Source organism: Dermacentor silvarum, chromosome 2 (assembly GCF_013339745.2).
Source record: "Dermacentor silvarum isolate Dsil-2018 chromosome 2, BIME_Dsil_1.4, whole genome shotgun sequence".
Classification (NCBI taxonomy): Eukaryota; Metazoa; Arthropoda; class Arachnida; order Ixodida; family Ixodidae; genus Dermacentor; species Dermacentor silvarum.
The window spans coordinates 24,876,432-24,887,445 of record NC_051155.1 but is presented as its reverse complement, the minus strand read 5'-3'; the positions used below and the strand labels follow the sequence as shown (position 1 = coordinate 24,887,445).

The window sequence follows — 11,014 nt, the reverse complement described above, 5'->3', positions numbered from 1 at the left end:
GTCTTTCAACATAACCTTCAGGCGCCACACAGTACATATATTTTCATGTACATATCTCTTTCATGATTGATTGTACTAGACATTATAAGTAAATGTATTTTGTGCATCGTTTGGTTTCTTGTGTGTACTACGCAAGATTGACAGACAAGTTACGTTACATGTTTCTCTACAGCACTAACTAAACCTTATTTTCACATCGCAGTTATTTTTATACCAGCCTAATCCTGTCAGCACACAGTTTTGTGGGCAAAAAAAGCAAAACTGCGCGTAGATATCGTCAAATAATTGCAACGAACGCGAAGAGCACGCGCAACGCAAGGGAAACTAACCGCCGTGGCCGAGTGGCTGGCTACGGTAAAGGAGGCGTGACGTGTAAACCAAAACACAACAGCGAAAAAGAAAAGCTTCCACACACAGGGGGTCGCAAACCTTATATACCAAGCATCAAAGCGCAAAAAAAGTGCGTATTTCAAACATACACACGGCATATTAAATGTAAATTGAATTAGGCAACTTGGGGCATGTTCCCGGCGCCATACATTTACGTCTTGGACCTTCGACGAGTTAACGGCTATTGGTTATAAAGATGTGCAGATGCGATACCGATAAAAAAATCCTCATCAAGGCAAAGCACTTGGAAGTGCGCAGCGAGTAACACTACGCAAGCGTAGCTGAGTCTCAGCTCGTGTGACTCAATATGGCGGCGCCAGCGGGGTTGTCTCCACCCTGGACGGCGGCGCTGGGCATCGAGGCACCCTAGTTAGGGTGGCCACCCTACCCTAGTTTCAATGGAGTGTGGGTGCGACGGCGCAGCTGCCCAGTGCCCGCCCAGTGCCCGATCATATTCGTTGGAGTTGCAGAGCTGCGTTGTTTTTTTTTTTGCTTTTTTTTTCTTTTGTGGACGTCGTCGCGTAGGTTTTTTTTTTCATTCAGTGCTTTTTTTTCGCACATAGCCTGTAAGAGATTAGTGTTGTCACGTAGTCACATGTATACGTGTCAGTATGCCTTGCAGTAACTGAGCCATGCCGCGGCATCGACAAAATCACTGTTACGCGCCTGGGTGCCAAACAGGCTATGTTTATGTGAAGGATTGGCCGAAGTTGTCCTTTTTTGGCGTCCCGAGGATAACAATAGGCGGAAAGAGTGGGAAAAAAACCTCCACAGAGCTGACAAGCCCCTGGAAGACACGAGCGCTACATGCGAGCTCCATTTCGAGCCACGTTTTGTGCTCATGTCCACCGCACTTCCTGATCACTGTGAATTCTTTCTTTTTATTGCGATAGCAATTATATGGACACTCCAAAGCAGATTTCTGCCGTCGCCGTCGCCGTGAGGTTCCGTATGACGTCAATGCAGATGAAATCGTCGCCGCGCGCCGCCGAACGCTGTATGTGAGAGTGAAAGGGCGCGAGGGACGCGCGCTTTCACGGGGAGTGAACGCACGGCGGAGAGCAAACACGCGTTCTGCGCCGTGCTCCCTTTAAGGGCTGCAGAAGTAGGCGTCTCTGTCTCTTTCCTCCTTTACAATCACCATATATGTACAGCAAACGCGCCCTCTTCCGACGCGCGAAAAGCCCGGGGGGGGGGGGGGGGGGAGGCGACGTTTAGCTGCGGCATCCAAGTGTCTATTTATATCAGAGGCTCTGGCAACAGTCACCAACGCCGCACGCATTTTGTGCGAACGCGGACAAAACGCCGACGGCGTCAACAATAGTTCTGCGTGTTGCCGGTGCTGCTTCATGTCCAAGTTTACACAGCTGATTAAGCTATTATCATTACTCCGTATAGCTCTCTACAAATTTGCTATCGCAATTGATGCTTCGCCTTTAAGGTGAAACTGCACCAACTTTTTATGGTCTAGTTAGGTCAGTTAGCGAAGGAAACTGCGAGGAAGGTACACTGGCCTCCTTACTGGAAGTTGACTATCTCGAAGCATCATGTGACCGAAATGAGTGCAGTCAAACTGCTGCTAGCGCTACTGCCACAGAGGCCACACAAAACGTGGTACCCCAGCATTGCACGGGCCTGCGGGTTTCAAACGACCGTAACCAGCACGTGGCCAGAAGCGACTCGAGGCTCACTAACCACATTGCGGGCTATGTTGCGCGGAAGTGTATTGTCAATTCCAGCACAAAATGCCAAGAATTCATAAAGCTGCTATGACGCCACCAGGCGAAAGTTTTCATGCCCGGCCAACAAACTTCTGTGACCGAGGAGGCCTCCTTTATCCCTCCAGTCAGCTGTATGGCTTCGTGAAGAAGCTAGAGGATCTTTTCACAGAATGCTTCTGTCAGAGTCAGCCACACTCTGACAGCGTTATGGACATGTTGGCAGTTGTTAAGAGTAAGCTTCCCCTCGAAGTTGGCTGCAATGTGCACGCTCTTAGCCTCACAGCTAAAATAATTAGTTTTTACATTGTCACACGTCTGCATTTTTATGTGAAAGAAATTAACTGTGACAAGGCAGGAAAGCGGCAGAGGGCCAAGCTGCTGAAGTTGGGCCGTTGCTTATGAGTTGAGTGCATGAAACAATGGCTTGCTGTACTTGCAAATAAAAGCTTTTGTGTCAGCAACAGCCCTGTTATTTTCATTTTGCTTTCCCTTATATAGCTGTACATAAGCATAGGCCTGAGCCTAATTGTCAAGTGAACTAGCTTTCACTTTTTGTTCAGGCCTCCCTCCATTTCTTTATGGAAAAAATCAACCTGATTTGATTTAATAAATGTGTGCCAGCGTAATGATGGTTAATAATAAATTGAGAAGGCTACTGTGAAGCGTGGAACAACTAAAGTGAAACAATGAAATATTAAAGCCATATATACAAATTCATGTTGGCTAAGCAAAGGCACAAACCTGGTTAGCATGCCTGATGGTTTTTTTTTTTCTTTTTGCCCAGCTGGGTAGTATGTGCGCACTGTTTTCTGTCTGACAAAATTTTACATTAGGTCGACACGGCATGAAACCGTATATTTGGTCACCATCCCTTTCATTCAAAATTTTCTTAAAATTTTTTTTACGATTGCCCGATAATTCGGAAAATTCTAAGGCCCCTTCCACATAAGCAAAATCCGTCAGCGACGACCTCTTTGCAAAAAAGGTTTAAGAGTGAGGATAGGCAGCAAATTGCCCAAGAGTTGCCGTCTTCCTTTTCCACAAGGTACTATTATGGGAAATATCATGTGGCCTAAACAAATATAGTGCTTGCTAAAGATATGTAAAGACTCTCAAGTATCAAGTACTGCTTCGAACTGAAACCGTCAGAAACGCAAGGCAAATCAAAGCTTCCGCAAGCAAAGCTTCCATTGAAGTTGCCAGTGGCGCCACTTCTTGGATGCGACGCTGACTGCGTCAGAGGAGCAGCTGAGTAAGCCCACTGCCCCCTTCTAGTACACTATAGTAGAGCCCGCGCAGGCGGAGCTTAGCCCAGTGTTGCCAGGTTTGGCTATATATAGCCAAATTGGGCTTCAGGAAAAAAATTTTGGCGTCGACATGGACGAGTTGGCTATGTGGCTGTATTTGGGCTACTGAAAGTCTGCGACTTGGCTTTGTTTGGGCTATAAGTGGCGCCCTAATCCACGCTCCAGAGGTCGCTTTGATCGGGTAGAAGGAAATATCGAAGGTTTTGTTTTAGCTGGCTGAGCCGGCAGAGCGGTTGTGCATGTGTGCGCGCGCGAAATGACCGCTCCTCCCCTTGCCTTCCCTTCCCTCTCTGCGCCGTGGTCTGAGCCGGTGGCTTAGATCTTCGATGCACGTAAACTTACACCCCGCTTGACCGTTATGCACCCGATCCTCGGGCATCGGGGTGAACCTGGGAGTAGTGGGTTTTTCACAGTACACTGTACTAACATGGGTATGCTCAGGAAGGGAGAGCAATAACATAGGGTCCGGGCCGTCGGGTGATCGGGGCGCCGACATGAAAGAATAGAAGCACGGGTGGATGACACGCCCCAGTGTGTTCATGGCCATGCCTTAATTCCGGATGAAGTATCGCGCCGGGCACACCTTTCGACCGCGCGATCTCGCGCGAAGCTTTACATCCATTTTCCTTCACCTGCTAGATGAATTTTTGTTCGTGCTTACATTCAGGATTCATTTCGATAGGTTGGACGTAAGATCAGATAATCCTCAGAGAGGAGAATACAAACATGGGGAAGTGGTGCAAGTATGCAAGAACGTATAAAAATAATGGGAGCAAGACCACGAGCCAAAGGTGGGTTCTGGTGCTTTACTTCTAAATGGTTTGCCCGTAATGTCACTGATGTAGATACTCATTTTGATAATATTGAAACATGTTTGCCACGATGAAATCAGTACACCACGTCACATGAACTTCACCCACCATGTTAGCTAAGCAGGTGAGGTGTCGCGCTGCTGGCTGGAGGACGCGGGTTTGATTCCCGGCCACGACGGCCGCATTTCGATCATGGCGAAGTGCAGGAACACCCGTGTACTAAAATTTAGATGTACGTTTTAAAGAAACAGAGGTGGCCAAAATTAATCCGGAGTCCCCCACTGCGTCATGCGTGGGGTTCTGCACATATTGTGGTTTTGGCACGTTAATCCCCAGCAATTATTAAAGAGTTTTAGAATAGGGGCCTCAAACTTTGGGGGCCCCAAAGAAATAGCGTCGAAGCCACTGCGCATGCGCAAGACGCGAACTGTGCTTGGATTTTGCGTCAGCACACTATTTCAGCGATTTAGCAGGGGCTCCAAAAGATGCCCCAAAAGCTTTTGTCAACAAACATGGCGGCGCCCATCGTAGCGACGGCTCTAACCTAGCACCGAACTGGGCTCAATTCGTGGTAACGTGTTTAGTTCGTAAGCTAGGAGAAGTGATGGCGGTTATCACTTTCTCTCAACTAACATGTGTAATGAGGATTGATTCATTAGACACCACTGATTCCGAATTCATGTCTCGTAGGCCTAACACGGATAGACTTGGCTGCGTGAAGGTACGTAAAGTTGGTTACTCAAAACTAACCGCAACAAGTTGCTTGCTGCTAATAGAATTAATTCTAAATTGTAATTAAACACGTAAATCTAAATTACTCTTATCATAAAATGTTATTTTTTGTTTTAATATTTACGACCCAACGCTAACACCCGCAAAGTTCTTTGGTGCCCCAAACGTTGGAGGCCCCTATTCTAAAACTTTATTAGCACATCAACATAATTTGCTTTTCGACAGTAACCCGTTTTCACAGCATAAACACTGTTATCAATTTGTTGTTTACCTTTGCTCTTTGCGTGCTGTCGCGGCTTTTACCATTTCGAGCGAGTTATGTTCGGGACGTGCTCGTCGCCGAAAACGACTGCGCGCTTCTTACACTGGTGTGCCGTTTTGCGCAGTAATCTTTTAAAGCTTCGCTTATACCGATTCAGAGAGCGAGTGACATCCGTTGTCTGACACTTTATTTAACGCATGTTCTTGCCGTGCTATAGACCTAAAATGGCGGCCAGGTTGATGTAAATGAACAGTGTATAGATCATGTACCAGCTAACCCGGGCCAAGCTAATTTAAAAAAGTGAAAACAAGATAGGACGATGAGACAAATAACACGAGATATCATAGCGCGAAATACTTGTTTTAGCTCATAAAGAAGAAGCCGTGAGCACGTCGTAGATCGCGCTGGACAGCTGTACATTTACGCCGTAGGTAGAGATGACGTGAGAGATCGATGATGGTGAACATTTGTTAAGGAATTCTTCGCAGACTCACATTTTGAACAAATAACTCTTTAATTGAGAAATAAGAGAAAAAATAAGAGGAGTAACAACGTGCGTTACGACTTCTTCCATCGCGGGTCGCCCTCCCTTCCCTTTTTTTCCCATGTTGCCACCTCGCATTTCGATTCCGCTAACACTCGGCCATTCCTGGCAGCGAACTGCCCTCAGTTCATGTGGTGTAGTCCCGAAGATACGCAGGTCTTTTGGACACACGTGTGCTACGTCTCGGCACGCTTTCTTCCTCGTCGGAGCTTGACTGGTCGAACTGTTCCTGGCATCTTCCACCCCATCTCTTCAGTTGGCTGATGTGGGCAGTTGTGGAGTAGACCCTTTTCCTTCCGTTCATCTCGGTCACTCTGCAGGTGTCTGCTGGAAGTACTTCTATCACAGTGAGTGGACCTCTGAACTTCTGGGTTTTTGTTGGGGCACCAGTGTGCTCTGGAACGCGGCGCATGAACACTATGTCTCCAACACTCAACTTGCCCGCTGTGAAGTGACGCTTGTCGAAGTACTGCTTCGACCTTGCTTGCTGGCTCGCTACGTCCTTTTGAGCCATCTCTTGAAGTTGCTCCGGGCAGACCCACTCGTTATTCTCAGTGTTCAGCCATCTGAGGATACCATCCTGCATCCTTGGTTGATATCCATGCAAGAGCTTGAAAGGGCTAGTCCCTGTTGAGGCATTGTAAGCAGTATTTAGGTAACTTTCTACCTCCTTGATCTTCTGATTCCAATCTTTGTGAGCTGGGTCCTTGATTGTAGCCATAATACACGGTACCAGAGTTCGGTTCACACGCTCCACCTGGCCATTAGCCCTTGGATGGTTTGCCGAGTTCAGTGTGTGAGCCACACCATTTTCCTGACAGAAGGCTTCGAAGCCGTGGGACGTGAAACAGGAACCACGGTCCGAGATGATGCGCTCCGGTAGTCCAAACTCTGTTATGAAGTTCTGCATACACCGCAGTACATTTCTCGCCGAGGTGTCGCGCACAGGGTAGAGGCGCACAAACTTGGTCAGATTGTCCACCAGCACCAATATCCACTGGTTCTTCTTGGAACTTCTCACAAACGGACCAACGTGGTCCACATGAACAACTTGAAATGGTCTCTTCCCAGGTGGTATCGAGTGCAGAAGCCCAGGCTTCTTTCCTCCTAGTACCTTTGTGATTAGACATTCAAAACACATACGGATGTGCTGGTCCACGTAGCGCTTCATCCGAGGAAACCAATAAAGTTTCTTGATTTTTGGCACCGTTCGGTCTGTAGCAAAATATCCCTGTAAGTCATGAAACTTGACGCACAATGTTTTGCGCATGCTTTTAGGCATCACAAAAAGAAGTCGTCCGTCTTCTTCAACGTAAAACAGTTTTCCATCTCTCAGCCGTAAGTTCTTGACCTTGGCACTCTCTTCTTGGGTCCTTTCTTTGACTGGCTTCTCCAATATTTGGGCGAGCTTCGCTAAGTCCGCATCAGAGCGTTGAACGATCACAACTTGGTCCTCCAATGTCATGGTAAGGCACACTTCGATCCTTGTCTGAACAACCTCATCAAGCGTGTCCTTTGGCGCTCCTACAGGTTCACGACTCAAATAGTCCACATGTGCCATTTTCTCTCCTGCTCGGTGCTTCACCTCAAAGTCATACTCTTGAAGTAAGTCGAACCACCTTGCTATCTGTGGTTTAAGAGTATTGTGCGCATTCAGATACACAATTGCTTGACAATCTGTAACCAGCGTGAACGGAATGCCTAAGAGAAATGGACGAAGTCTTTCCATACTCCAGACTATCGCCATCAGCTCCAGTTTTCCCGCATGGTAATTCCCTTCAGCATCAGTGGTACGCTTACTTACACAAAACACCAAGTGCCAGCGTCCCGATTCATCTTGTTGAAGGATCATCCCCGCAAGTCCATATCTGCTTGCGTCCGTGTGGAGCTCTGTCGGAGCCAAAGGGTTGTACAACTTCAGAACGGGTGGTGCTGTCAGTTCCTTTCGGAGCTGGTCGAAAGCTTCCTGCTGCTCCACTCCCCACGTGAACTTCGTGTTTTTCTTGGTCAGAGAAGTAAGCGGTTCTGCCTTCAGGGCATAATGGGGAATGAACCGTCTGAAAAATCCCGTTAGACCCAGAAATCTCCTTACACTGTGAACATCAGTTGGCGTGCTGGCGTCCAGTATGGCTTGTTGCTTCACTTCACCTGGCTGCAGGTAGCCTTTCGCAATCTTGAAGCCTAAGTAGTCGATTTCCTCACTTCCAAACACACACTTGTATATTTTCAGGGTTAGACCAGCAGCTCGCAGGGCATCCAGTACTTGTTTGAGCCGAACCAGCAACTCTTCCCAATCCTTGGCTGGAATCAGCAGGTCGTCCATGTAACACAATGCTACAGTGTTACGCAGAGATCCGAGGACCTTGTTCATTAGACGTTGAAATACAGAAGGACCATTTCTCAACCCCAACACCATACGTTCAAACTGCCCGGTCTCATCAGGCGTGATGAGTGCAGTCTTGGCCTTCGATTCCTCACTCAGTGGAAGTTGAAGGTATCCGTTTGCACAGTCTAACACACAGTATATCTGTGCTCCGGAGAGTCGTTGCAGCTGGTCGTCAATGTTTGGCAAGGGGAAGTGTTCCGGCACCGTCTGGCTATTTAGCCTTCGATAATCTATGACTAGACGATTTTCTCCATTCTACTTTTTCACGAGTAGTACTGGACTAGCGTATGGCGAGGATGTTTCGGTTACGATGCCAGTCGCATTCCACTCCTTGACAATTTCTTGGATCGCTTTTCTTTCCTCTGCGTTAGTCGTGTACGGTTTGCAGTTGACTGGGCTGCTCCCGGGATGCTCCGTGATGATCATCTCTAGTTGGTTACAACACCCCTACTCTGACAAATTCAGCGCAAAGCAGTCCCTATATTCATTCAGCATTTTCAGCAGTGCGTCAACTTGCTGTTCATTGACATCCTTCCCGACGTTTAGCATGCTACGATCAATGGGCTTCTGCTGAGGCACAGGTCTCACGGGTGTTAGCTCTTCGCTCCCTGTTAGCAGTTCAACGTGAGTAAACAAACTCCTCTTGATCAGCTGTTGGTCTTCTTCCTTGTCGTTCAGCATGGGTATCTCAACCATTCCGTCTTCGACGTGAAGTAGTATTCCCTTACCCGTTCCTGTAGGCAATATAATATTTCCTTCACTATTATTGGTCTCCACTGTCATCCAACACACAGTCCTTTTGGGCAGCACAATGGTCTCCTTGACACGAAGTGGCTCCTTCGAAGGCTTCATCTGGGCAAGGTCAATGTTGCAAAATGGAAGATCATCTCGGTAGCCAATCCTGAGTTCATCTCCCATGCGTAGGTATGCAATGTGGTCCTGTTCCGTCCAAGTCCTACCAACCAGCATGTCCACAGGCAAGGCACTGTTGTGAACGATAATCACCTTGACCTTACGGCATAACACGTCATCGATTTCTATGTCAACCTCCGAGGTTCCGATAGACTGCACTGTAGATGTATCAGTGTTCCCCAACCCATACAACGCTTGGGCTTTGCACACAACTTGCAGGTTGCACTTTTCAGCCGCTTGATGACGCAATATACAGTCTGAACTTCCCGGGTCAATCATCACGGAGAGCTGGTGAGTACCATTGATGATCGCAGTCTTCAGGAACTTGGATGGACCACTGTCACTTGTTGGGTCCTCATTCACCATGAAGTTCCCAGCAGGGTTTGTTTTTGAACAGTCTTTCGCTATGTGCCCGTACCTTCCACAGCTGTAGCATTTTTGCTCTGACGGATCACGCTTGGGAGGCTCTGGCGTTTGCTTCGGTGGTCCCCCACCACTTGCTTGATGTGTGACACGTGCATTTGTGATCACTTGCTCGGTTGGACGCGTGGCATTCCAAGATTTTGAAGGCGGAGGCTTCCCACGAGATGTCGCGCTACCTGGGTCACCACCGTGTGGCTTGGCCCCTGGACACTGCTGCATTCTAGCTTCGGTTATTCGCTCTAGTCTTCGCAAGTCTGCCAGCAATTCGTCCTCGTGATCCTTCGCCGACATTGAGATGCATGCATCTTTAAACCGCAGCCCCACCAAAACTTGCTCTTTGGTATCCTGCATACCGAGGCCCAATGCTTTGCATAACAATGTCTTTTCAAGAAAGTATGCCGTGATGGATTCTCCCTTCATCTGGACTCTTTCTTGCATTTGCTTCCACTTTTCGGCCGTGCTTGTCTGGTACACAAAAGTCTTTTTGAAGGCTATCTTGAAGTCCTCCCACGTAGTAAGGTCATCCACACGGGCCTGAAGCCAAAATCAAGCAGGTCCCTTCATGTGAAGCCTGGCGTTTTCGAGTCTGAAGCTGTCCGGCCAGCCGTGCAGGACCGCCATGGAATCGATACTCCAACCACGCCCCGGCTTCGTGGCATGAGCCCTCGCCGTCGAAATCCTGGATAGCCTTATTTAGGTCCGGCATAACGTGGAACGCTTCAGGCTTCCTCTCGATAAGCTCCAATAACCGCCGGTTTTGCTCCAGCAAAGCTTGCATCATTTCGTTAGTTCCGCCGCCGTCTGCCATCTTGGGCGTCGTCTATACGCCTGTCTGGGCGTACACACAGTTTTTCACCAACAGATAAACGTCTAGGCTTGCCAACGACAATCAGAGCGTCCATACGCACGTTTCCGAGGCGGCACAACGGCTCAATGTCGATCAGTCACAGAACGGTATCGTAGCGTCTCGCAGGCGTCACACAGAGCGTCCGCACGCACGTTTCTGAGGCAGCACGAAGACTCACGTTTCGAAGTCGGTACTTCACGAAGACGGTACCGTTGTGTCTCGTGGACGTCACACAGAGTGTCCGCGAGTACGTTCAAGGCGTCACACAGTCCCTTTTCCGGTCAGTACCTCACAAAGGCGGCACCAACGCAGCGTCAGTTGAAAAGTCAGCGAGCGTCACCGTCGTCGCAATCCCCCGACATCGGGTTCCAGGGTCGCTTTACCACAAAGGTTTCGGTAAATCCCACTTCTGAGATGTTAAGGAATTCTTCGCAGACTCACATTTTGAACAAATAACTCTTTAATTGAGAAATAAGAGAAAAAAAGTTGCAGTGGCTTAGCTCGGCTATGCCAGGATATACGTAGCGTTAGCAAAGGTTCAGCTGATTATTCTTGGCTTATTCTTAAGATTATTTTTAAGATAAGATTATTCTTATGAGTCAAGCTTCTCCGTTCTTCTGCGCTGTTGAGCAGCATTTGCGCTCTCCTTCTCCATGGCTATACCACACTGGCAAACGC

The 11,014-nt window shown here is 48.2% G+C and overlaps 1 pseudogene; it reads right to left on the bottom strand.

Annotated features, from left to right (window-relative positions):
• Nucleotides 1–5,895: 5,895 nt before the first annotated feature.
• LOC119440878 (uncharacterized) lies at nucleotides 5,896–10,297 on the bottom strand (annotated as a pseudogene).
• Between the last annotated feature and the right edge of the window lie 717 nt (nucleotides 10,298–11,014).